At 46.4% G+C, this 25,361-nt stretch overlaps 1 protein-coding gene across 1 annotated transcript in view; it reads right to left on the bottom strand.

The window, feature by feature from the left end:
* The window catches only part of LOC137374699 (interferon-induced GTP-binding protein Mx3-like), a 108,171-nt gene extending 88,781 nt beyond the window's left edge, over positions 1–19,390 (bottom strand). Inside the window, exon 1 of the mRNA XM_068041220.1 lies at positions 19,315–19,390. The gene's annotated coding sequence lies outside the window, so the exon portion shown is untranslated. The remainder of the gene's footprint in view (positions 1–19,314) is intronic.
* Positions 19,391–25,361: the final 5,971 nt, after the last annotated feature.

The following is a 25,361-nucleotide window of genomic DNA, read 5'->3' as shown; positions in this document are numbered from 1 at the left end:
GCTGAGTGGCCCTGGCGGAACCCAAACTGAGCGTCACTGAGCAGGTTATAGCTAAGCAAGTGCTGCTTGATGACACTGTTGATGACACCTTCCATCACTTTACTGATGATTGAGAGTAGACTGATGGGGTGGTAATTGGCCGCATTGGACTTGTCCTGCTTTTTGTGTACAGGACATACCTGGGCAATTTTCCACATTGCCGGGTAGATGCCAGTGTTGTAACTGTACTGGAACAGCTTGGCCAGGGGTGCGGCAAGTTCTGGAGCACAGATCTTCAGTACTATTGTCGGAATATTGTCAGGGCCCATAGCCTTTGCAGTATCCAGTACCTTCAGTCGTTTCTTGCTATCACGCGGAGTGAATCGAATTGGCTGAAGTCTGACATCTGTGATGTTGGGGACCTCAGGAGGAGGCCGAGATGGATCATCAACCCGGCACTTCTGGCTGAAGATTGTTGCAAATGCTTCTGCCTTATCTTTTGCACTGATGTGCTAGATACTCTCATCATTGAGGATGGGGATATTTGTGGAGCCACCTCCTCCAGTTAGTTGTTTAATTGTCCACCACCATTCTCGGCTGGATGTGGCAGGACTACAGAGCTTAGATCTGATGCGTTGGTTATGGGATCGCTTAGCTCTGTCTATCGCATGCTGCATACGCAGTTTGGCATGCCAGTAGTCCTCTATTGTAGCTTCACCAGGTTGACACCTCATTTCGGGGTATGCCTGATGCAAGTCCTGGCATGCTGTCCGGCACTGTTCATTGAACCAGGGTTGGTCTTCTGGTTTGATGGTAATGGTAGAGTGGGGGACATGCCGGGCCATGAGGTCACAGATTGTGGTTGAGTACAATTCCACTGCTGCTGATGGCCCACAGCGCCTCATGGATGCCCAGTTTTGCATTGCTAGATCTGTTCAAAATCGATCCCATTTAGCACGGTGATAGTGCCACACAACACGATGGGCGGTATCCTCAATGTGAAGGCGGGACTTTGTCTCCACAAGGACTGTGCAGTGGTCACTCCTACCAATACTGTCATGGACGGATGCATCTGTGGCAGGCAGATTGGTGAGGACGAGGTCAAGTATGTTTTTCCCTCTTGTTGGTTCCCTCACCACCTGCCGCAGACCCAGTCTAGCAGCTATGTCCTTTCGGACTCTGCCAGCTGGGTCAAGTAGTGGTGCTACCGAGCCACTCTTGGTGTTGGACGTTGAAGTCCCCCACCCAAATGTGTGTGGGTCTATTCAACTTCCTTGCTGCTTCTTGGAGAAGGCACTTTCACTAAAAGAATTGAAGAAAGACACGCCATTCCTATGGCAGGACAATCACCAACATGCGTCAATGCTTTGAAACAAGTTCCATCAGACATGTCATGTCTTCAAGACTATGACCCTCAGAAGGCAACAACATTAGAAGTGGATGCATGACAGAAAGATCTTGGTGCATGTCTTTTGCAAGACGGCAAGACTATTGCATTTGGTCCATCACCAGCACAAGCTAATTACTCCAATATCGAATGAGAATCTCTCGCTGTTGTCTTTGAGTGCACTGGGTTCCACACATACTTATTCAGCAAAGGGTTCATGGTCGAGACTGATCATAAGCCGCTGGAAGTGATCTGGAGAAAACCGCTCACAAGTGCACCGCCTCGACTCCAGAGGTTACTCATCAAGATTCAGGGCTACAACTGTGATGTCAGATACAAACCTGGTAGTCAGATGGTCCTGTCAGACACTCTAAGTCATCTGTTCAACCCTGGGAAGGTGTGAGACATATCTCAACTTCCAGGTGGACAAAGTCTGTGGAAGCTTGGAGGATGTTTACAACATTGATCTCATGTGCTTCAGTTAAAACAAGAGAGAGCAAATCGAGGGCAAGTCTTCGCAAGACCCTATACTCCAAGCCCTTTGGCAAATCGTTGTAGAGGGTTGGCCTGAGACCATTCAGGAGATCTCTGAGGATCCGAGAACATATTGGTATTGAAACGAAATCAGTATATCCAGTGGAGTTCTATTCAAAGGACACCAAGTACTCATGCCAGTGACACTTCTGTCTGACATACTTGGGCAGCTGTACCAAGGACACATGGGCATAGAAAGGATGAGATGACTCCCCGCGAGTCAGTGTTCTGGCCCGGCATCAGCAAGGACATTGACCAGATGGTGAGATCTTGTGATGCATGTCAGGAACACTAAACTGGTCAACAGAAAGAGCCTCTCCAACTGCATGACATAGCATCATGAATAAAGATAGCAACTGATCTGTGCTCTGTGGGCAGAGAAGACTATCTGCTCGTGACTGACTATCGCTCCAAATTTCCTATTGTGCAGAAGCATTGAGGCACATTGAGTCCAGCAGTGGTCAACACTTAGTGCAATCTTTAATCTTTTTGAAGCCCTGGTAGTAGTGGTGTCCAACAACTGTTCACAATACACCAGAAAACCAGGATATGTGTGAACGATGGTCAATCAATGATGTCACATCACCAGCCAGATACTCTCGTTCAAATGGGCTGGCTGGACATATGGTCAGGACAGTCAAATCGCTGATCAAAAGTGTTCCAAAACAGGACAAGATAGCCATTAGACTCTGGATTGCCATCACCTGCTGAAATTATGTTTGGCTCACCAGTGAGAACCACACGACCAAGTTATCATCGCACCAAGTCATCCTTGATCACAGACCAGTTACATCAAAAACAAGACAAGATGAAAGCCCCATATGACATGCATGTGGGTGCAGAATTGCCACCACTATACATTTGCCAGAATATCAGGGTCCAACACCCGCAAGAACAGATATGGATTCCAGCAGAGGTGCCCAAGGTGTGCAAAGAACCACGTTCATATGAGGTGACAACACCAAATGGTGCAATTCTGTGAAGATTCGATTTCACCTCAGGGGACTCTCTGCTAGCAATGCACAAGGTGACCAACCAGCATCACCTACACGTACCCGCATATGCTTTGAAGACAGAGACAACAAGCAACACACCGTCAGCTGAGGACAATCCTCCCAAACACAATCTTCAGGTAGAGAGGATGAACAGTTTGACAACACATCCACATGTCATTGTCACAAGGGCTGGTCGAGTCAGCAGATGACCAGTACTGTTCCAAATGTAGACATCACTTTGAAGAAGAGTATTCCAAATGTTCTTGTTACAGTTGAATGCTTTATGTAAATAGTGTTGCAGTTATCAAATATCTTACATCTCATAAGGGTTGCTTATTCATATACATATTAATGTTATACTACATGGAGTTGTCATTTAAAGGAAGGAGGATGCTGTGATATTTTATTTGTTAGTATGTTAAATATAATCATTTAAATATGTTTATACTAATATTTATGTCATCACAGGAAGTGATGCAATATCACATGATTCAGTTCATTTGCACAGTCAGCATGTTTAAGATGAAAAAACAAGTCCCCATTAAAGCTCTGTGTTCAACCTCTATGCCTGCCCTTCAGCTTTGTTTGTAATAATCTAGAAAGAGATAACACAACAGTGGTGAAGAAAGAGAATGTTTACGGTGTTAAATAGGGTACTGATCAAGTGGCCAGCTTTGTTCTGGATGCTGTTGGAACTGCATTCAAACAGGCAGTGGACAGTATTCTATCACACACCTAACTTGTACCTTGTAGGTGGTGCAAAGACTTTGGGGAGACAGGAGGTGAGTTACACGCCACAGAATTCCCAACCTCTGACCTGCCCTCATAGCCACAGTATTTAAATGGCTGGTCCAATTAAGTTTCCGCAAAATGGTGACCCCCAGGATGTTGACAGTGGGGTTTTCAACAATGGTAATGCCATTGAATGTCAAGGGAAGGTTGCTAGACTTTCTCTTGTTGGAGATCATCATTGCCTGGCACTTGAGTGACGTGAATGTTACTTGTCACTTACCAGTGTTGCTGTATGCTTCATTATCTGAGAAATTGTGAATGGAACTGAACATATTCAATCATCAACAAACATCCCGACTTCTAACTTGCAAATCCATTTTGTCATTTAATCTCTCCTGCCCTCCATCTTATCACAGACCTTCCCTTTTGTTCTTTCCTTCTTCCTCCCTTTCTGTGCCTCTGAACTTGCTTAAAACCTGTTATATCTTTAACTTTTTCCAGTTCTGATGAAAGGCCATAGACCTGAAATGTTAACTCTGTTACTCTCTCCACAGATGCTACCTGACCTGCTGAGTATTTGCAGCATTTTCTGTTTTTATATGCGGGTGTTCTCAGTTTACAGGTGGGACTTGGTCTCCACAGGACTATGTGGTGGTCACTCCTACCCAAACTGTCATGGACGGATGCATCCGTGACAGGCAAATTGATGAAGATATGGTCGTCATGTTTGTTCTTTCACCACCTTGGAGACTTTATGGGATCCGGATTCAATATTGACGATTCCCAGGGAGACTCCCTCCCCCCTACTGTATGCCACTATAACGCCACCTCTGCTGGGACTGTCTTGCTGATGGGACAGGACATTACCAAGGGTGATGACTGACAGGTATGATTCTGCGAATATGACTATGTCAGTCTGTTGCTTCACCAGTCTGTGGGACAGCTCTACCAACTTTGGCACAAGTCTCCAGATGTCAGTGAGGAGGACTTTGCAGAGTCAACTGGGCCAGGTGTGCCTTTTTGATTACAAGAGAAGAGTGATGGGGGGGCGTCAGAAGATTTTTTTTAACGACATAGAGGGTATAATTTGACAGTTGAAGAAGTGAACAAGACTAAATTGGTCTCAACATTGGGCTCCATAGCATCAGAGGTTCTGGTGCTAAAGGAGACGCTTAAGGTAAAAAAAATGGCAGCAGGAGTTGCTCCTGAGCACTTCCAGCATGGCCCACGTCAATCGCCGTGTTGTGGAGGATGATAGTGCAGGCTTCCTGTGTGTGCATCAGATGTATGTAGAGTTGGCAGATTGTGACTCAGTCAGCATCTAAAACTGATTTAAGACCTGACCTGCCATCTTGGACCTTGCTGCTCCTGTTAACACCCTCTCTTAAACACACACAGCTGAACCTGGATTCAGCTGCTTGAGGGACTACCACCAGTTTTAGTTAAAGACACCACCGTCCAACCTGCAGGTTAGTTACTTTTGACTTTCTACTTGTTTGTTCCTGAGTTAGTGGAAGTACTGAGTTATTGATGAGTTGTGAAAAGTTGATTAAGTCAATAGGGAGTGGAGCTGGATATTGGGAAGGAGATGTGTGCTTCTGAAAGGCCTCTGAGTGTACCACTTGCTCCCTGTCATGGGGATATCCTTACAGTTTACTTTGGGCTGCAGCATCAAAGGAAGATGGAGCAGAGGCAGCAAAGAGAAAATTTTGGCAGAGAGAGGAGGAGGAGCGTCTCAGTAGGAGACCTACGAGCTTCAGAGAGCACTTCTCCTACTGCACCTAAGCCAGGATCAGAATGTTTGGCAGTTGTGCTTCACCAAGGAGGTAGCCACCTCTTGGAACTGGACTTGAGTAGGGCAAGGATGGCACTGCCAGTGGCTGTCGAACTGACTGTACCAACATCTCACAGTTCACTATCCATCCAGGAGGTCACAGAGGTTCTGTATTCCAGATGAGGGGACATCATTGTCTTCTCTCTAAACAGAGAGAGCAGCAGGAGGAGCTTGCAAGTGGCTTTGCCAGGATAGCAGGCATCCCTATGGTGCAGGAAGCCTTACCGGCGCCACATCTCAATGGGGAGATGTACCAAAACAGCAAAGGGTACCACTTGCTCAGCATGTAGTTGGTGTGCAACTAGACCCAGCTCATCATGTTGGTGAACGCCCGCTATTCTGACAGCAGTCATGATTCATTCATCCTGCGTCAGTTCCAGTCATCTTCAACCTACTGCGTCGAACCAGAGGGTGGCTTCTTGGCGACAAAAACTAACAGCTGTACATGTGCAAAGACTCCTCCTCCGCAGCCCCACCACATGTGACCAGTGCTCATATAATAAGCACCATGCTGCAACGAGGAATGTCATTGAGCAGACCATTGGAGTCCTGAAGCAATGATTCTGCTGCCTGGACTGCTCGGAGGGAGCCCTTCAGCACTCGCGAGAGCATGTCGACCGATTACTGGTGGTCTGCTGTATCCTCCAGAATCTGACCATCATGAGGGCACTGCCCTTGCCACCAAGGTTTTGGCAACCACCTCAGGAGCAGGAAGAAGAGGAAGGGAGGAGGCAGCTGGAACACACGCAGTCTGGTTGGGCTTCCGTGTGCATATTACCAGACTCTGATTTGCCTGAATGAAATGCCAGATCTCCGTTGCACAACAATTCCCCACCTTACCACCTCACTGTGACAGACCATCACAGTGTTCTCTTGGCCACAAAACAAATTTATCCACAACACATCCAATGCTCAATAATTACCCTCGTGCATTTCCTTAGCGCTTGTCTTTCCGGTGCCTTTGCCTGTCCTAGTGCCCCCAATGGCTGCAGCATGGCTGGTAGATGGCTGCTGACTTTCAGTGAGGGAGACTGCTGTTGGCCTTGAAGGACAGCCTTGAGCAGCTCTGGACCTTGACAACCCTCCTTCAGATAGCACTGTCTTGGCTTGAGCAACAGCCGTCTGGGCTGGCTGGCAACAGCAGGAGAACTGGCAGAGTGGCAGTGGTGGGAGCATGAATGCTGTCATCTTGAGAGAAGACAGCAGGTTTGGGCTCTATTCTCTTACTTTAGAAGAGTGGCTACACTTCATAAGTACTTAATTGGCTGTAAAGAGCTTTGGGACGTCCTGACCTTGTGTAAGTTGCTATAGAAATGCATTTCTTTCTTTCTTACCACGGAATCTGTGAGACCCTGCAAGCCTCTTTGAGTACTTCTGTCCACAGTCATGATGGCAGCAGTCTGAGCCTGCATGGCACCAAGCTGGGCTTGAAGGCAACAAGCAGACATTTCATGACCTTCTGCCTAGACTGCAATGCAAGCTGAGGCATCGACTGTAAGAAGCTGCTTCGTACATGGAGCCCACAAGTGTTCTCATGGAGTTGGACACCTCTTCCATCCTGGAAAGGATGGACTCCGAGCTCTGCACAAATCCCTGTGCCAAGCTGGAGCAGGGCTCCGCAATGCTCCTTGGCAGTGACAACAGGCTGTAAGGCAGGCAAGCCAATTCATCTGTGTGAATGCCCTTTTCCTGAATGCCATCCCATCCAAGTCCTCATCTGAGCCCTCAGAAGCAGAACTCCTCTGCATTCTCACCCTCTGCGGAGTTGGCACCTATGCTATCCTTTCCCCCTGGTCTGGCTGCAGCCCACTCATGCCCAGTAACTCACCGCGTGCTGATCCTGCCTGTATACCACCCTCTAAATTATGCGTAGTGGCAGTAGCAGAGCTGTTGGCTGGGAACATCAGATCAAGTGACAGCGTGTTTTTCTCAGAGGTCTGCTCTCCCTCTGGGCCTTCTCAGGCACCACTGACTGGCCAGGCAGCAGTTCTTGGGTATCTGAAAGCATAAATGCATAAGGAGTGGGTTAGGGTGAGGGAAGGGAGGGGAGGGGATAGGGAAAGCATGAGATGCAAGGTTCCACATCTGCACTTTGTGCATCATAACAGATTGTGGGATGAGAGTGAAGTGGGATTTGAGAAGGTCGAATAGACAGAAGCATACTGCCATCCTTCATGCCTCAGCGATGCTGCTGGCCACTGCCTCTGTGACGGCCAGCGCAATTATCCCCAGCATCATCTCCTCCAAGGGGAGGACATGCAGCTGTACCTTCCCCCTGCCCATTAGCTTCTGCCTCCTACTTGGTGTCGCCTTGTCCTGCAAAAAAGAAGGAAGTGTGTCAGTGAGTATGTTGCAATATGTTTGGGTGATATGCCCGCCTCAGTTGAATAGCTGGCAGTATGTGGAAGCTGCAAGTTGTGAATGTGCAGCTTCCAGCAGTGCTAGGTGTGTAAGGATGAGGTGAAGCATATGAATGTGAGGTTTGAGTTGTGGTTGATATAGATTGTTGGTTGGCGAGTGAAGTGGGTGTGGTGACTGGAGCAGTGTGCAATGCTAGACATAGAAAGTTGCAAAATTTTCCAGCACCAAAGGAGGCCATTCAGCCCATTGTGTGCTAGCTGAAAAAGAGCGATCCAGTTTAATCCCATTTTCCAGCTCTTGGTCCGTAACCCTTTAGGTTACAGCACCTCAAGTGCATATCCAAGTGTTTTTAAATATGATGAGAGTTTCTCCTTCTACCACCCTTTCAGGCAGTGAGTTCCAGACTCCCACCACCCTCTTCATGAAAAATTACTCCTCAACTCCCCTCTAATCCAGTTACCAATTACCTTAACTCTATGAGCCTTGGTTAATGACTTCTCTGCTAAGGAAAATAGGTCCTTCCTATCCAAACTATCTCCTACTCTTATACGCCTCAATTAAATCTCACCTCAGTCTCCTCTGTTTCAAAGAAAACAATCCCAGTCTATCCAATCTTTCCTCACAGCTAAAATTCTCCAGTTCCGGCAACATCCTCATAAATCTCCTGTGTACCCTCTTTGGTACGATCCCAACCTTCCTGTAATGTGGTGGCTGGAACTTTCTAACCGTGGCCTAACTAGTATTTTATACAGTTCTAACATAACCTCCCTGCTCTTATATTCTGTGCCTCGGCTGATAAAGGAAAATATCCTGTATGCCTTATTAACCACCTTATCTACCTGCGCAGCCACCTTCAGGAATCTTTGGACATGCATTCCAAGGTCCCTCACTTCCTCTACACGTCTCAGTACCCTACCATTTATTGTGTATTCCATGGCCTTTTTGCCCTCCCTAAATGAAGTACCTCACACTTCTCCGGATTGAATTCCATTTTCCACATTTCTGTCCCCCTGGCCAGTCCAATGATATCTTCCCCCAGTCTATAGCTTTCTTCCTCATTATGAACCACATGGCTAATTTTGTATCCTCTGTTAGCTTCTTAATCAAGCCCCCGACATTTAAGTCTAAATCATTGATAGGTACCACGAAAAGCAAGGGACCTAGTACTAAAGACTGGCTACCAGACCCGAACCCAACTACGTGTCGGATTCGGGTTGGATTGGGTCTATATTCCGAGTCCAGCATTCGGGCTCGGGTCGGGTCGGACAGTGCTGCTTCCAGGAAGTCACGGGATCAGGCTTACCCATGATTCCCCACAACTCCTTCTGCAGGAACATTCTGCTGCCGGAACGGATGAACAGGATCACTAGGAACACCATTTGGACAAGATAGAGCACAATAACGTGTTTGATATCATTAAATTTATTGTAATATTCGTGTCGGGTCGGGTGTGAAAAAAAATTAAAGGACTCGGGCCCGGGTCAGGTTTCAATGTTATACCCGAGCAGGCTTTTATCTAGTACTCAGCCCTGCGGTACCCCACAGTCTTTTTGTTACAAAAGCAGCGGTCGACCTTTACCCTTTGCTTCCTGCTAATGAGCGAATTTTGAATTCAACTTGCCATTTTGCCTTGGCTCCCACGGGCTTTTACTTTTCTGAGCAGTCTGCCATGTGGGACCTTGACAAAAGCCTTGCTAAAATCCATATAGGCTGCATCAAACACCCTACCCTCATCAACCCTCTTTGTTACTTCCTTCAAAAATTCAATCACGTTCGTCAGTCATGACCTTCCCTTAACAAATCCACGCTGACCGCCTCTTGATGAATCCTTGTCTTTCTAAATGACGATTTATCCTGTCCCTCAGAAATTTTCCAATAATTTTCCCACCACTGAGGTTAAGCTGATAGGCCTGTAATTACTCGGGCTATCCCTTTCTCCATTTTTAAACAGTGGTACAATGTTAGCTATCCTCCAGTTCTCCGGCACCAGGCCTGTAGCCAGAGAGGATTGGAAAACGATGGTCTGAGCCTCACTGTTTGTTCCCTTGCTTCTCTTAGCAGCCTGGGGGATACATTTCATCAGGCTTGGCAATTTATTTACTTTCAAAGATGCTAGGCTCCTTAATATTTCCTCTCTCACTATGTTTATCCCATCTGATACAATACTCTTCTTCAACTATAATGTCTGCATCGTCCCCCTCTTTTGTAAAGACTACTCCCTCTCATTATTCTCAACTACTCCCACAAGTGGAAACTTCCTCTCTACACCTACCCTTTCAGACCCATTTCCAATTTTAAAGCCCTCAATTAGGTTGCCACTACACCTATTTTCTGGAGGAAAGTGCCTCAACCTGCTCAGTCTTTCCTAATAGTTATAAACTCTCAGTTCTGGTTTCGTCCTCGAAAATCTTTTTTGCACTTTCTCCAGCTCAATACATAAATTGCCTTAAATTGTTAAGGGACCTGAAACATTAACTATGTTTCTCTCTCCAACAGATGTCGCCAGACCTGCCGGGTATTTCCAGCATCTTCTGTTTCATTTCTGGATTTTCAGCATCTGCAGTACTTTGCTCTCCTAAATAATTAATTGTCTTTAGTCATCAACTTACGAACCATTATCCATCATTAAGGAGTGCCCTGTGACTATTATAGACTTCTGCCTCACATTGGTATGCACTCCTCAAATCAATTTTAGAAGCTAACACTTAACAGCAGTAAATATCCAAAGCATTCAGCACAATGGAATGGAGTTGAGTTTCAAGTTAACCTTCCGAATCTGCCTTCTGCAACAAAATGACTCGTTTTCAAGGAATGACAGGTACTAGAAAATAGAATACTGTCAGAAATGACCCTATATTATAAAGTTACAAAGCAAACAGAATATTCCTGAACTCTCAACTTTACAACACACTGATCTACAGTCAACAACCAGTAGTGCAAACAGGAGCTGAAACTGCTATGATAATGATAATCACCAAACTCCAGTCAGCTAACAGGACTCAGCATCAACAGAGACAAAAGAAACACTAAACCATAGCCAGAGAATCAGACCGTCAACATCTACAGGAATTAAACAGACACAATACTGTAAACAGGCTATTGGACCCTTGCCATAAACTGGAACGAACCAGACATCAGGGGCTGAATTTTCAGACCGCACCGGGGACAGGAACAGCGGTGGACGGGGCCTGAAAATACCAACACTTTTGCCAGCGCCGGCCGTATTTACAGATAGTTTTACAGATCGGGAATGGCAGGGCTACCCACCCCTATGCGATTTCTAGCCAGCATTCAATTTAGGGTCCTGGATACAGGCACCCGGTGGCAGGCCGAGGAGCCAGCACTCCAGGCAGGCCTAGAGACCCTCCATGCCTGCCCGGTCGCAATTGCAGCCACATGCCACTCTGTAGAAAGATTCCCCCTCTCTGCCCACAGTCGTTGCCTGGCTACTGAATCTATTTTTAAAATAAAGATTTAAAAGTTGGTGAGAGGTTGCCTCCATATTGAAGTACCCTGTTCCTTACTTACCTGCCATCGCAGCCTGCTGCTCTTCTAAGCTGGAAGGCATCTGATTGGCCCTCCAGCTTCGAGAGCCTGCCCACCGCTCTTAATTGGACGGAGAACCAATCGGTGACTGTTTCTCCCAGGGTTGGGTTTGGGACACAGAAACTGTCCTGAATTCTGTTTCCTGTACCGGAGGGAAAATCCAGCCACGTCTCTGTCAACAACCTACAGATAAAATAGAGCCATGAATGTCAGCATTAACTACAAAGGCACTAACCTAGACAAACAGCAGGACCTCATATGAATAATGAATTCAACAGCAACAGGATGGACAAAATGTAAAAAATGAAAAATTCCCTGCCCAATATGCAAACTACACATGACAAGTATTAAAAGACAAAAGGTAAGAAGAAATAACATGATGAAAAAGTAATCTTTCAGACTGCAAAATTAGGCTCCAGTAGTTTTGACGTTCTGCAAGCTGGTTGAGGAAAGAAATGGTGTGGGGTCCACTCTTGACCACTTCTGGTGTGGCCCATGCCAATTGCCATGTTGTGGAGGGCGATAGCACAGGAGTCCCATGCGTGGGTTGGACGTATGCAGAGTGGGTAGATCGTGCTGTCGGCCAGCGCATCACTATGATTTGACGTCTGGCCTGCCATTTTAGACCTCACCGCTCCTGTTAACGCCCTCTCGTAAACATGCAGAGTTGAACCTTCATTCAGTTGCATGGGGGAAGCCTTACCTGTGCTATGTAAAGGAATCACCTTCAAACTTTCAGGTGAGGTGCTTTTGGTTATCTACTTGCTGCTGCAGAGTTAGTGTTGTGGGAGGAGTTGACAGGAGGTTTCTCAGTTAGACGAGAGTGGTGGTGGACCTTTGGAAGGAGTTATTTGGTTTGGAAAAGCCTCTGAATACACCAATTTGCCCCAGTCATGGGGGCTATAGTTGTAGTTCCCCTTGGGCTTCAGCATCACAGAGAAGAGTGGCTGTTGGTAGAGGGAGGAGGAGGTCAACTCTCATCAGGAGCCCTTACCTACCTAGGGTTGTCAGGGAGCTCTTCTTCTACCTGCACCTAAGTTAGGAGAAGTGGCTGCAGTGGCTACGCTTCAGCAGAGTGGTGGTCATGGAACTGTGCCAGTGCCTCCAATCATACCTGCAGCCTCAAAGCAGGGCAAGGACAGCACTGCCAATGGCCATCAAGGCTACCATGGCCCTGAATTTATACCCTTCCTGTCTGGGACTGGCAACATCACCAACTTAATACAGTTCGCTGTCCATCACTGCATTCTTGAGGTCACAGAGGCTTGGTGCACCAGGAGAGGGGACTTCATTGTCTTCTCTCTAAGTAGAGAGAAGCAGGAGGAATGGTCACATGGCTTTGCCGGGATAGCAGACTTCCCTGTGGTGCAGGGAACCATCAACTGCACACATATTGCCATGTGGACATCACATCTTAATGGGGAGATGTACCACAACCGCAAGGGAAACCACTCATTGAATGTGCAATTGATGTGAAACCCATGCAAAGATCATCATGTTGGTGAATGCCCGCCATCCTGTCAACAGTCATTACGCTTTTATCCTGCACCAGTCATCTTTCAGCCTGAATGTTGAACCAGGGGTGGTTGCTTGACAACAAGGTCTATCCATTCTATACCTGGCTAATGACTCTACTCCACCACCTGACCACACGTGGACAGCGTTCCTATAATAACAGCCTGCTGCAACTAGGAACATCATGGAGCAGACCATCAGTGTCCTGAAACAGCAGTTCTTTAGATTGTAGTTCTGTGGGGGAGCCCTCCAGTACTCGTCAGTGTGTGTATCCCATTCTGTGGTGGTCTGTTGCACACATCATAACCTGGCAATAATGAGGGCACAGCAGTTTATACACACACAAATAGGTTACAGAGTGGGGAAAGGCAGATTGGTTGAGTTAGAGACTATAAAAAAGTATACAGTCTGTGGAGTTTGGTGATTTGGCTGGCTTCTAGCTGAATTTGGTGGTTCTGAGGCTTTTAGTTTGATGAGGTAAATGAATGGTTCGGTGGGCCTATTGGAGACAGCGATGCTGATGATTTCCTCCAACAGAGTTTCTGATTGTAGCTGGAGTATGCAAAGGTGGGCAGTCAGCTGGCAGTATTTGAATGCTTTCAAGCTGGAATGGAGAGAGAGAGAGAGAGACCCCCACTTAGGTCTGCACGTGTCAGAGTCCAGTTGCTTCTTCTTTGATATAGAGAAAACATCAGCTTAAAGCCACAGTTGGGGAAGGGCTTGAGACATGATTGTCACTCAGTCATTCAAACATAGCAGTTAGCAGTATTTCTCTGCTTGCTGAAAGATCAGGTAGTTCCTTTAAACTTCCTGGGTCTTGGTTCTTGCTGGGAACTGAGCAGACATTTCGTCTCCCTCCTCACAACCATTGCGGTGTAGGATACAGTGTTGCAAATTACACGACCATCCTAAGCTTTTCTTTTTGTTTAAAAAAAAAATCAAATGTCTAGTCAGTGGATTAAAGAAAACTTTCATTCAACAAAGCACAGTGGCGCAGTGGTTAGCACCGCAGCCTCACAGCTCCAGTGACCCGGGTTCAATTCTGGGTACTGCCTGTGTGGAGTTTGCAAGTTCTCCCTGTGTTTGCGTGGGTTTCCTCCGGGTGCTCCGGTTTCCTCCCACATGCCAAAGACTTGCAGGTTGATAGGTAAATTGGCCATTAGCAATTGCCCCTAGTATAGGTAGGTGGTAGGGAAATATAGGGACAGGTGGGGATGTGGTAGGAATATGGAATTAGTGTAGGATTAGTATAAATGGGTGGTTGATGGTCGGCACAGACTCGGTGGGCCGAAGGGCCTGTTTCAGTGCTGTATCTCTAAACTAAATAAACTAAAGCACATTGACATAACAGCACGCATGTCCAAACAAATGTTCAATTCACTACAACCTAGGCTCCTGGGGTCCCATTCCTTTGTGAACAAAAATATCTTATCGTCTCCCAAACGAACCTTGTACAAACAATGTTAGATCCTCTTATAAACAGTTCATCCCGGTTACATGCTGTTCACACCAATACTTCAATTATTGTTCACACAGATCTAAGTCAATCACAAGTAGATGCTGCAGCATCATGATATTTGACAAGATGTGGAAAAATCCCACATCCCAAATGCACATTGGCGCAGTGGTTAGCACCGCAGCCTCACAGCTCCAGCGACCCGGGTTCAGTTCTGGGTACTGCCTGTGCGGAGTTTGCAAGTTCTCCCTTTGTCTGCGTGGATTTCCGCCGGGAGCTCCGGTTTCCTCCCACCTCCAAAGACTTGCAGATTGATAGGTAAATTGGCCATTGTAAATTGCACCTAGTGTAGGTAGGTGGTAGGAGAACGGTGGGGATGTGGTAGAGAATATGGGGTTAATGTAGGTTAATGGGTGGTTGTTGGTCGGCGCAGACTCGGTGGGCCGAAGGGCCTGTTTCAGTGCTGTATCTCTAAATAAAATAAAATAAAATAAAGATAGGTGCACTGAACTACATGGCTTAATAGGTTAATGACTTAATGCCTGATAACTGTAGCTGTTACTAGCCTAATTAGATTGGCTTTTAATTATGACTTGGCATTGAGATAAGACACCTGGGCAACATGGACAAAGGAGTACACATGCTGTCCAAGGTCCCAGACACTTGGGCTCAAACACTGTCTCTTCATTCTTTCTCAAGAGATAGCATGTGATTAATGGTGACTGCGGAATCTCTCGAGCCTTAAGCTAACAAATATAACTGACTCCTTTATCTAATGTGTTAGTATCTAAAGAATAAGGTAAAGTTACATGCTGAGCAGAAATCAGTGAACCTTGATTGAGACAAAGGCTTAGTTCTCAAGCCCAAGTGCAAAACTGATTCGGGCCAGACAATTAGCTGCCTTTTGACCATTTTTGTGTCTGTTATCAGAAAGTCAGTTTTCTCATAGTTTTTCGCTGGCATTTTGTTTAGCATGCAGAACACAACTAGAACTCACAAACTTATATAGGAAAGTTATTAAAGCAGAACTCAAAAATAAAGGAAAACCCAAAATTAATAAAACTCTCAAAATTTATGAAATTATTAAAATCTTACAATGGATCATTATAGCATCCAATTGGCCACAATCCTGAAATAAAAGACACCATAAAACAACCATTCTGTACCAACCTTATTCAGTAACACACCCAATACTCCATTTGATACTCAGCTAATCATCCTTGTGCGTTCCCTTAGTATCTGTCTGTGGGTAACCTTTGCCTGGCCTAGTGCTGCTACACAGTGCTACCCCAGTGGCTGCAGCATGGCTGGTTGAAGGCTGCTGATTTTCAGTGGGTGGATCTGCAGATGGCTTTGCAAGATGCCATGGAGCAGCTCTGGCCTTGAGGGCCTGACTTTGGATTCCTCCACTTTGACATGGGCAGCAGCAGTCTGGGCTGTCTGGCTGACAGGCATCAGCAAGGGCACTGGCGGAGTGGCAGTGGATTGAGCACGAATGCTATCAGCCTGAGAGAGGACAACAGGTTTGTGCTCCACAGAACCACTGCCATTCCCTTGGGGTCACACCTCAGCGATCCTAGTAATCTTCTGGGCAAAGATTTCTGGACTGTTGTGACAACCTGCAGGCCCCTTTGAGCACTTGTATCCTCAGCCAAGAATGGCAGCAGTCTGAGCCTGCATGGCAGCAAGTAGAGTTTTCACGACCTCAGTCTGAGCTTCCACAGCAGCATTCAGAAATTGAGTGGCTTCTGATTGTACAACAATGGAAGCCGAGACATCAGCCACCAGACACTGGGTCCGCAAGTGTTCTCATGGAGTTGGCCACCACTTCCAGGCTGGAAAGGATAGGCGCCAAGCTCTGTGTAAAGCCCTGTGCCAAGTTGGAGCAGGACTCCTCCATGCTCCTTGACAGTGACAACTGGCTCTCTGGCAGGCCTGCAATTGCGCCAAGCATCTCAGTGTGCATGCCCAGCAGCCTTTTTCTGTATGTCAGCCCATTGAAGTCCTCATCTGAGACCTCCGCAGCAGAACCCATCTGTTGGCTTGCGCTCCGGGGAGCTGGCACACGTGCTTTCTTTCCCCCTGGCTTGGCTGCAGCCCACTCATGCCGGGTGACTCACCACGTGCAGATCCCACCTCCATACTATCTTCTAGACTATGCGCCGTGGCAGTATCAGAGGTGGTGACTGAGACTGTCAGATCAAGTGACAGTGTTTCTTCATCAGAGATCTAGTCTTCCTCTGGTCCTTCATTCTCAGGCACCACTGGCTGGCCAGGTGGAATTTCTAGGGTACCTGAAAGCATAAATGCACAAGGGAGGGGCTGGTGTAAGGCAAGGGGGTGGAGTGGGTGGAAACTGAGAGGCGGGTGATTACACCATTTACAGCTTGTGCGCCAGAACAGATTGGGGGATGAGAGTGAAGTGGGATTGGAGAAGGTGAACAGGCAGGAACATGCCATCATCCTGGGTGGCTTCAGTGACACTGCTTGCCATGACCTCAGAATCAATAATGCCAAGCACCTCCAAGGAGTCAGCACATGCAGCCATGCCTGTCCTCCCTGGTTTGTGTTGCTGCCTCTTATTATTGGTCACCTTGTCTTGCAAGAGAGATGGAAGAGTGTCAGTGAGTGTGTTGCAATGTGTTTGGGTGATGTGCCTGTCATAGCTGAATAGCTGGCAGTATTTGCAAGCTGCAAGAGGTGGGTGAGGCTAACGGCTGTGGTAAGTGTTTCAGGGTGAAGTGGGGTATCTGAATATTCATGCATGAGTCCTGATTGCTAGAAATTGTTGATGGGTGAGTGATGGAGCTGTGGTGCATTGAGTAGCGTGAGAGGTTAGTTAGTGGTAGGAGATGGCATTATAAGATGCATCACTAACCTCGAGGTGATTGAACTTCTTCCGGCACTGTCCTCCTCAGGGTCAGACTCCTGGCATTAATCTGCACGGCTATCTGCTTCCACTGCTCTTTCAGTATCTGTCTGGAGGGCCTTCTGGTCCCCTGTGGAGAGATCACCTCTCTCCTCCTTTAAACCGCCTGCAATAAGACCTTCAGTGCTGCATTGGAGAACCTAAGCCCCTCATTCTGGCCCGCTGCGCCATTAAACAGGTTTCTTCCTGCTCCTAAAATCTTTCCTAGCCAGTTCAATGAGCTGCTGCATGCTAGAATGCATCTCCCCTTTAAAAGCTGCACGCAGGCTTTAAGAAGTGTGAGCTAGCTTTAATTGGTGTTCACCTTGCACCAGCCTGGGCCTCCTGCTGAGTGTGTAACCACGCAGCAGTGTGTTTAGCGCTCGGCTGCACATCACCATCATGGAAGAGAGCAGACTGCATTCATTTGCAATGGGTGTGGCCTAGTCATGCATGATGATCCCCTCGCCTATTAACAGGTCTTATCGAATTTTTAGTCCTTATGCTCGGAAAATAGTTCTTACATTTTTGGGGGGAAAAATGCTAGAAGTAATTACAAATCTGTTGTACAACAAAGGACATCCAAAGGAACCCATTCAGTCGAGGTTAAGATACACATATCTGCATTAGGCTGGCAGACAAATGAATGGCTCTAATTAAAGTAGCAAATGTATAATGCCACTCAGAGGTACAGAGTTCTTAAACTATTCTGTTGAAAACAATAGGTGTTAAATGACTCAGAATTCTGGACTCCAATCTTGAAAGCACAACAAAATGCCATCACTAAGACCATCTATTTCCACCTTTGTAGCATTGCCTGACTCCGACCCGTCTCAGATCATCAGCTGCTGAAACCCTCATCCATGCCTTTGTTACCTCTAGATTGACTATTCCAAAGTACTCCTGACTGGTCTCCTACATTCTACCCTCTGTAAACTTGAGGTCATCCAAAACTCTGCTGCCCATGTCCTTACTTGCACCAAGTCCTGTTCATCCATCATCCTTTTGCTCGCTGATCTACATTGGCCTCGATTTTAAAATCCTCCTCTTGCTTTCAAATTCCTCCATGGCCTCGCCCTTCCCTATCTCTGTAATCTCCTCCAGCCCTACAGCCCTCTGAGATATCTCCAGTTCTGGCCTCCTGAGCATCCCCAATTTTAATCACTCCACCATTGATGGTGATACCTTCAGCTGCCAAGTCCCTAAGCTCTGGAATTTTCTCCCTGGACATCTTTGCCTCTCTTTCCTTCTTTAAGATGCTCCTTAAACCTACTCGTTGATGAAGTTTTTGGTCGTCTGCCCTAATATCTCCTTATGTGTCTCGTGTCGAGTTTTGTTTGATAACGTTCCTCTGAAGCACCTCGTAATGTTTTGCTACATTAAAGACACCAGATAAATACAAGTTGTTGCTGTGAACAGAAATTCAAACCAAAGGTTCACACCCGAAAAATAGCTGCCAAGGATTGTCACTACATCTGCCTAGGTAGAGAAGCTGCTTCTTGTATAATAGGGCTGGCTGTAACAGCACCTTCCAAACCCGTGACCTCTACCAACTAGAAGGTCAAGGGCAGCAAATACATGGGAACAGCACCACCTGCAAGTTCCCCTCCAGGTCACACACCATCCGGACTTGGAACTATATCGCCGTTCCTTCACTGTCGCTGGGTCAAAATCCTGGAACTCCCTTCCTAACAGCACTGTGGGTGTACCTATCTCACACGGACTGCAGTGGTTCAAGAAGGCCACCACTAAGGGCAATTAGGGATGGGCAATAAATGCTGGCCTGGCCAGCGACGCCCACATCCCATGAATGAATTTTTAAAAAAATATTGAAGACAAACATTTCTCAGGAAACTGAAACCAGGCTGCTTTGACCATGTTAGTTCTGTTTATGATGTATTGAAACTGAAAGTAAATCTGGCTGCAGCCACTGCTACCTAGTATGAGAGAGGTTCTTTTTAGCAATTAGCAGTGTCGATTCCCTCTTTAAATGGTAGGCATTGCTGTGAATTGTTTTAAAGAGTATCAACATTTAATTTAAACATGTAAAATAACAAGTTTACTCACAGTATTGTTCAGTAGCTGCACAGTCTGCTTCTTTACTGCATCACAGACAAGAGAGAGAAAACAAAGGAATGGCCCGGCTCATCACCGGACAAGTCACATGACAAATCCCATGATGATGACTCAGACATTACGTACCTGCAACCAACGTGTGTCTCACGTACGTTAATGTCTGGAGTTCCTTAAATGGCTGGACTGTTCAATATACTGCCCCATGTGCCAGTGGGCCATACCCGATCAGGAGATGACTTGGCTGATTCCAACTGAGATTCTGGTACAGGCACTAAAATTGGCCTCGGTATCCCTGAAATATGGATTTCAAAAAATTAGAGAAAGCTCCCACTCTTGATTACTACCCTACTTGAAAGCATCGATGTGTCAGTGCTTTGTGAGAACAAGATTTGACTTGATTATGATGCACTCCAAGGTTGAATAACCCGCTGGCATTCATTGTATCATTGCATTTCTCAGCTACAGTCTTCATCGAGTTAGATAGTCTACAGCACAGAAGCAGGCCATTCGACCCAATTAGTCAATGCTGTCATTTATGTTCCACACGAGCCTCTTCCCAACGCACATTATCTGACCCCATCAGAATAACCTTCTATTCCTTTCTCCCTCATGTGCTTAGTTAGCTTTCCCTTAAATGCGTCTATACTATTTGCCTCAATCACTCCTTGTGGTAGTGAGTTCCACATTCTTCCCACTCTCCAGGGAAAGAACTTTCTCCTGAATTCCCAGTTGGATTTATTAGTGACTATCTTATGTTTATCACTGCTAGTTTTGGATTCCCCCACAAGTGGAAACATTTTCTTTCAGACTATCCTATCAAACTATTTCATTATCTTAAAGACCTCCATCAGGTCACCCCTCAGCCTTCTCTTTTCTAGAGAAAAGAGCTCCAGCCTGTTCAGCTTTTCCTGATAAATATATCCTCTCCGAAAGCTCCAACTTTGGATATCTCAAAGAGGAAATTAGGGCAATTGTTACGACCAGGTGAGGCAGTGGTCTCGGGTTCCCATTTCAACCTTTTCTTGGTTTGGCCGTACCAGGGTTTAATTTTTAAAACACTGTGTTTTTAGCTTCCCCTCAGTGAGTCCTTGCTCACTGCTCTCTAATTGTAATTGCAAAGAAATCAACCAGACAGGTTTTCTTAGATTTAAACAAGGAAGGTGTAAGTTTATTAACCTTAAAACTCTAACTCAGTTAAAACTACTAAGAATGCGCGACACAACCACATTAGCATGCGTACTAGATAAACACACACAACTAGAGACAGAGGAAGAGAAAGAATTAAAGGGGAAAGGCTTTAAGTAATAGATGGAATTCAGTTACTGATTCTGGGTTGGATGTAAAGTCTTCAATTGAAGTTAAGTCTTGCAGTTCTCGTTCAGGCCCAGTGCATACTTTCAAACTTGTTTGGCTGGTACCAGAAGGCTGCAGAAGTCTTGAGGCCTGAGTTACTTCTGTGGGTCCCCGGAACTTTGCCTGAGAGAGAGAGAGACAGAGAGAGGGAGTGCTCTCTCCTTGAAGTTCAATTGCAGTCTCTTCCAAAACTGTTCTGTGTCAGGGACAATTCAAAAAACCCCAGGTTGGCCAGCAGGTTAGTCATGTGACTAGCTCGTTGTTTGGAGCCGCCTCGCCTGCAAGATTTGTGGATTCCTCCAAGCTTACCAGGCCCTCTGAGGTGATATTATTTCTAATCAGTAAGGCTACTCCACCCCCTCTGCCATTTTCCCTGTCCCTCCTGTAAACTTTATAACCAGGTATATTTAGTTCCCAATCCTGGCCATCCTGCAGCTACGTCTCCACAATGGCCACCACATCATAATTTTCCATTTGAATTTGCGCCTGCAACTCATCTAGTTTATTTCTTACACTCCGTGCATTTGTATATAGAACTCTCATTTGGGCTTTACCCCTTAACCTATCCCTCAGCACTGATGCTTTATTCGCCTGTTTGTTATTTCTCTCTCTGGTTTAATCAGTATACTTCTTGCAGTTTGGTAACAATCAGCCTCACCACTAAACTGCAATCCTACCTTCTCCTTTAACTTCTTGTTTTTCCATGTAACTGAACCGTTCCCCCCACTATTTAGTTGAAAGCCCTATCTACAGCCCTAGTTATATGATTCACCAGGACTCTGGTCCCAGGATGATTCAGGTGGAGCCCGTCCCATCGGAACAGCTCCCTCCTTCTCCAGTACTGGTGCCATTGTCCCATGAATTCGAACCCATTTCCCCCACACCAATCTTTGAGCCCTGCATTTACCTCTTTAATCTTATTGACCCTTTGCCAATTTGCTCGTGGCTCAGGTAGTAATCCAGAGATTATTACCTTTTTGGTTCTGCTTTTTAATTTAGCCCCTAGCTGCTCATATTCCCTCAGCAGAAACTCTATCCTCGTTCTACCTATATCGTTGGTACCTACTGGGACCACGCCAACTGGATCTTTCCCCTCCCACTCCAAGTTCCTCTGCAGCCCAGGTGAGATATCCCGAACCCTGGCACCAGGTAGGCAACAGAGCCTTCGGAACTCTCGATCCTGGCCACAGAGAACAGTGTCTATGCCCCTAACTATACTATCCCTGATTACGACTACATTTCTCTTTTCTCCCCCCACTTGAATGGCTCCCCGTACGACGGTGCTGTGGTCAGTTTGCTCATCCTCCCTACAGTCCCTGCTCTCGTCCACACAGGGAGCACGAATCTCGAACCTGTTAGACAAGGACAATGGCTGAGGCTCCTGCAGCACTACCTCCTGGATCCCTCTACCTGCCTCACTCATAGTCACACCCTTCTGTCCCTGACCACTGGCCGAATTCACGGTAGTTAATCTAAGGGGTGTGACTGTCTCCTGAAACACAGCATCCAGGTAACACTCCCCCTCCCTCATGTATCGCAGTGTCCGAAGCTCAGACTCCAGCTCATCAACTCTGAGCCGGAGTTCCTCGAGCTGCCAACACGTGCTACAGATTTGTTCACCAGGAACCACAATCGGGTCCACCAGCTCCCATATCATGCAGGTACAACACATCGCCTGGCCCAGCATCTCTATTTTATTTAATTAGATATTAATTTGTTTTTAAAATTTCCGATGGGTCTTTAGTTTTTAATCTGTAAAATATTTCTCTTATTCACCTTTAATTTGAAATCAACTTAGAATAGGTAATTCAAATTAGCAGTTATTTACCAACCAATGAACTTACGGTTTTCCTGTGATGACACTCTTTATTTTATTTGTCACTCTGTTTTTACTCCCTTAAATTACCCAAAAATTAGATTTACACTAGGTACCTTGATTCCCCTCCCAAAAAAAACCCACAAAAGAACTGTAGACCTTTCTCTTTGCTTTAGTTACGAAACCAGCTATTTAGCATTATTCCCTAACATCAGTTACTCGCCAACCAATCACCTTGCAGCTTTCCTGTGATGTCACTGTTGACATTTTTTTTCAAAACTCCGGCGCACCTGAACTGCTCCCAGAAGGTAAATGAGTGAATTCTCTCTTTCTGTCTCCTGGTCTCTTTATACTCCGGCTCCGCTCTCACTGTTTCCCACTGTCTGAGTGAACTCTTTCTTTCTGTCTCCTGGTCTCTTTATACTCCGGCTCCGCTCTCACTGTTTCCCGCTGTCTGAGTGAACTCTCTCTTTCTGTCTCCTGGTCTCTTTATACTCCGGCTCCGCTCTCACTGTTTCCCGCTGTCTGAGTGAACTCTCTCTTTCTGTCTCCTGGTCTCTTTATACTCCGGCTCCGCTCTCACTGTTTCCAGCTGTCTGAGTGAACTCTCTCTCTCTGTCTCCCGGTCTCTTTATACTCCGGCTCCGCTCTCACTGTTTCCCGCTGTCTGAGTGAACTCTCTCTCTCTGTCTCCCGGTCTCTTTATACTCCGGCTCCGCTCTCACTGTTTCCCGCTGTCTGAGTGAACTCTCTCTCTCTGTCTCCCGGTCTCTTTATACTCCGGCTCCGCTCTCACTGTTTCCCGCTGTCTGAGTGAACTCTCTCTCTCTGTCTCCCGGTCTCTTTATACTCCGGCTCCGCTCTCACTGTTTCCCGCTGTCTGAGTGAACTCTCTCTTTCTGTCTCCCGGTCTCTTTATACTCCGGCTCTGCTCTCACTGTTTCCCGCTGTCTGAGTGAACTCTCTCTTTCTGTCTCCTGGTCTCTTTATACTCTGGCTCTGCTCTCACTGTTTCCCGCTGTCTGAGTGAACTCTCTCTCTCTGTCTCCCGGTCTCTTTATACTCCGGCTCCGCTCTCACTGTTTCCCGCTGTCTGAGTGAACTCTCTCTCTCTGTCTCCTGGTCTCTTTATACTCCGGCTCAGCTCTCGCTGTTTCCTGCTGTCTGAGTGAACTCTCTCTCTCTATCTCCCGGTCTCTTTATACTCCGGCTCCGCTCTTGCTGTTTCCCGCTGTCTGAGTGAACTCTCTCTCTCTCTGTCTTCCAGTCTCTTTATGCTCCGGCTCCACTCTCGCTGTTTCCCACTGTCTGAATGAACACACAATGAACTTACGCAATAAATACACACACAAACAGAGACAGAGGAAGAGAAAGAATTAAGGGGGAAAGGTTTTAAGTAAGGTTTAAGGTTTCAAGTCTTCGATTGAAGTTAAGTCTCGCATTTCTCATTGAGGCCCAGTGCATACTTTCAAACTTGTTTAGTTGGTACCAGAAGGCTGCAGGAGTCTTCTGTCTTGAGGCTTGAGTTACCTCCATGGGTCCCTGGAACTTTGCATGAGAGAGAGAGAGAGAGACAGAGAGAGGGAGTGCTCTCTTCTTGAAGTTCAATTGAGGTCTCTTCCAAAACTATTCTGTGTCAGGCACAATTAAAAAAAAAACCCAGGTTGGCCAGCAGGTTAGTCATGTGACTAGTTCCTTGTTTGGAGCAGCCTCGTTTGCGAGATTTGTGGATTCCTCCAAGCTTACTAGACACTCTCAGTGGGGCGGTGGGGGGGCGGGGTGGAATGCCAGCTCAATGACTCTCAATGTCTCTTGATCATCACTATTGACAAAATCCATCTGGCTAATTGAATCAGGGAGTCCTCTCATTGTCTCTCCATGCCACTGTCTTTCAGACTGCAAATGTGCAGCCATGTTTTCAGCCACTGTTCTGTGGTCTTTTTAAGCAAGTTTGTTCAATATCCAGTAACAGTTCAAAAATAATGTTCCATATGATGAAATGAATATGTCTCATTTTGGCAGGTGTGGTTTCCGTCACAACAATAATGGTCAACACGAAAGTATGAAGAGACTAGGTGTCTCATGTGGAAAACAAACATTGGTGCAGGCTTAATGGCTTGAATGGCATGTTTCAATTGTTGAGACTTGTCAGGAAAACAACAGCCTGGGTATTAAGCACTTTCCTCACACAGAGCACCTCTTAGATTGTGGGGAACCTGAGATGCCACCTACCAGGGGTCGAGGCACTCTTGCCATTTGCCCATTACCAGTCCGCCTCGGCCAGTGAGTAAGAATAGTTTTTGTTGGACTACAGGAAGGCACAGAACCACAGGCAATGTCATGTGACCATATAATCATCACATGAAGAATTCTCCAAGAATACATCCAAGCAGAGTTGGCGACGATCGTGATGATCACTACAGGCAGATTCTACATTAATAAATCCTAACCAGAACTCATTTCATCCAGAATAAAAGCAAAATACTGCTGATGCTGCAAATTTGAAACAAAAACAGAAAGTGCTGGAAATACTCAACAGATCTGGCAGCATCTGTGGAGAGAGAAACAGAGTTAACGTTTCAGGTCTGTGACCTCTCATCAGAACTAGCAAAGGTTAGAAATGTAATAGGCTTTGAGCAAGTGAAAAGGGGGAGGGGGGAAGAAGAGCAAAAGGGAAGGTGTGTGATAGGGCAGAGGGCAGGAGAGATTAAATGACAGAGATGTCACAGAACAAAGGCAAAGGGAGTTAATAATTCACAATAAACAGGAGGATATTGAGAGGGGTAGAGGAAGTACCTGTCCACAGTGCATGTCCACAGGTCCCTGAAGGTGGCAGGACAGGTAGACAGAGTGGTGAAGAAGGCATATA

This window comes from Heterodontus francisci, chromosome 10, assembly GCF_036365525.1.
Source record: "Heterodontus francisci isolate sHetFra1 chromosome 10, sHetFra1.hap1, whole genome shotgun sequence".
Lineage (NCBI taxonomy): Eukaryota > Metazoa > Chordata > Chondrichthyes > Heterodontiformes > Heterodontidae > Heterodontus > Heterodontus francisci.
This window is presented reverse-complemented; position numbering and strand designations above follow the sequence as displayed.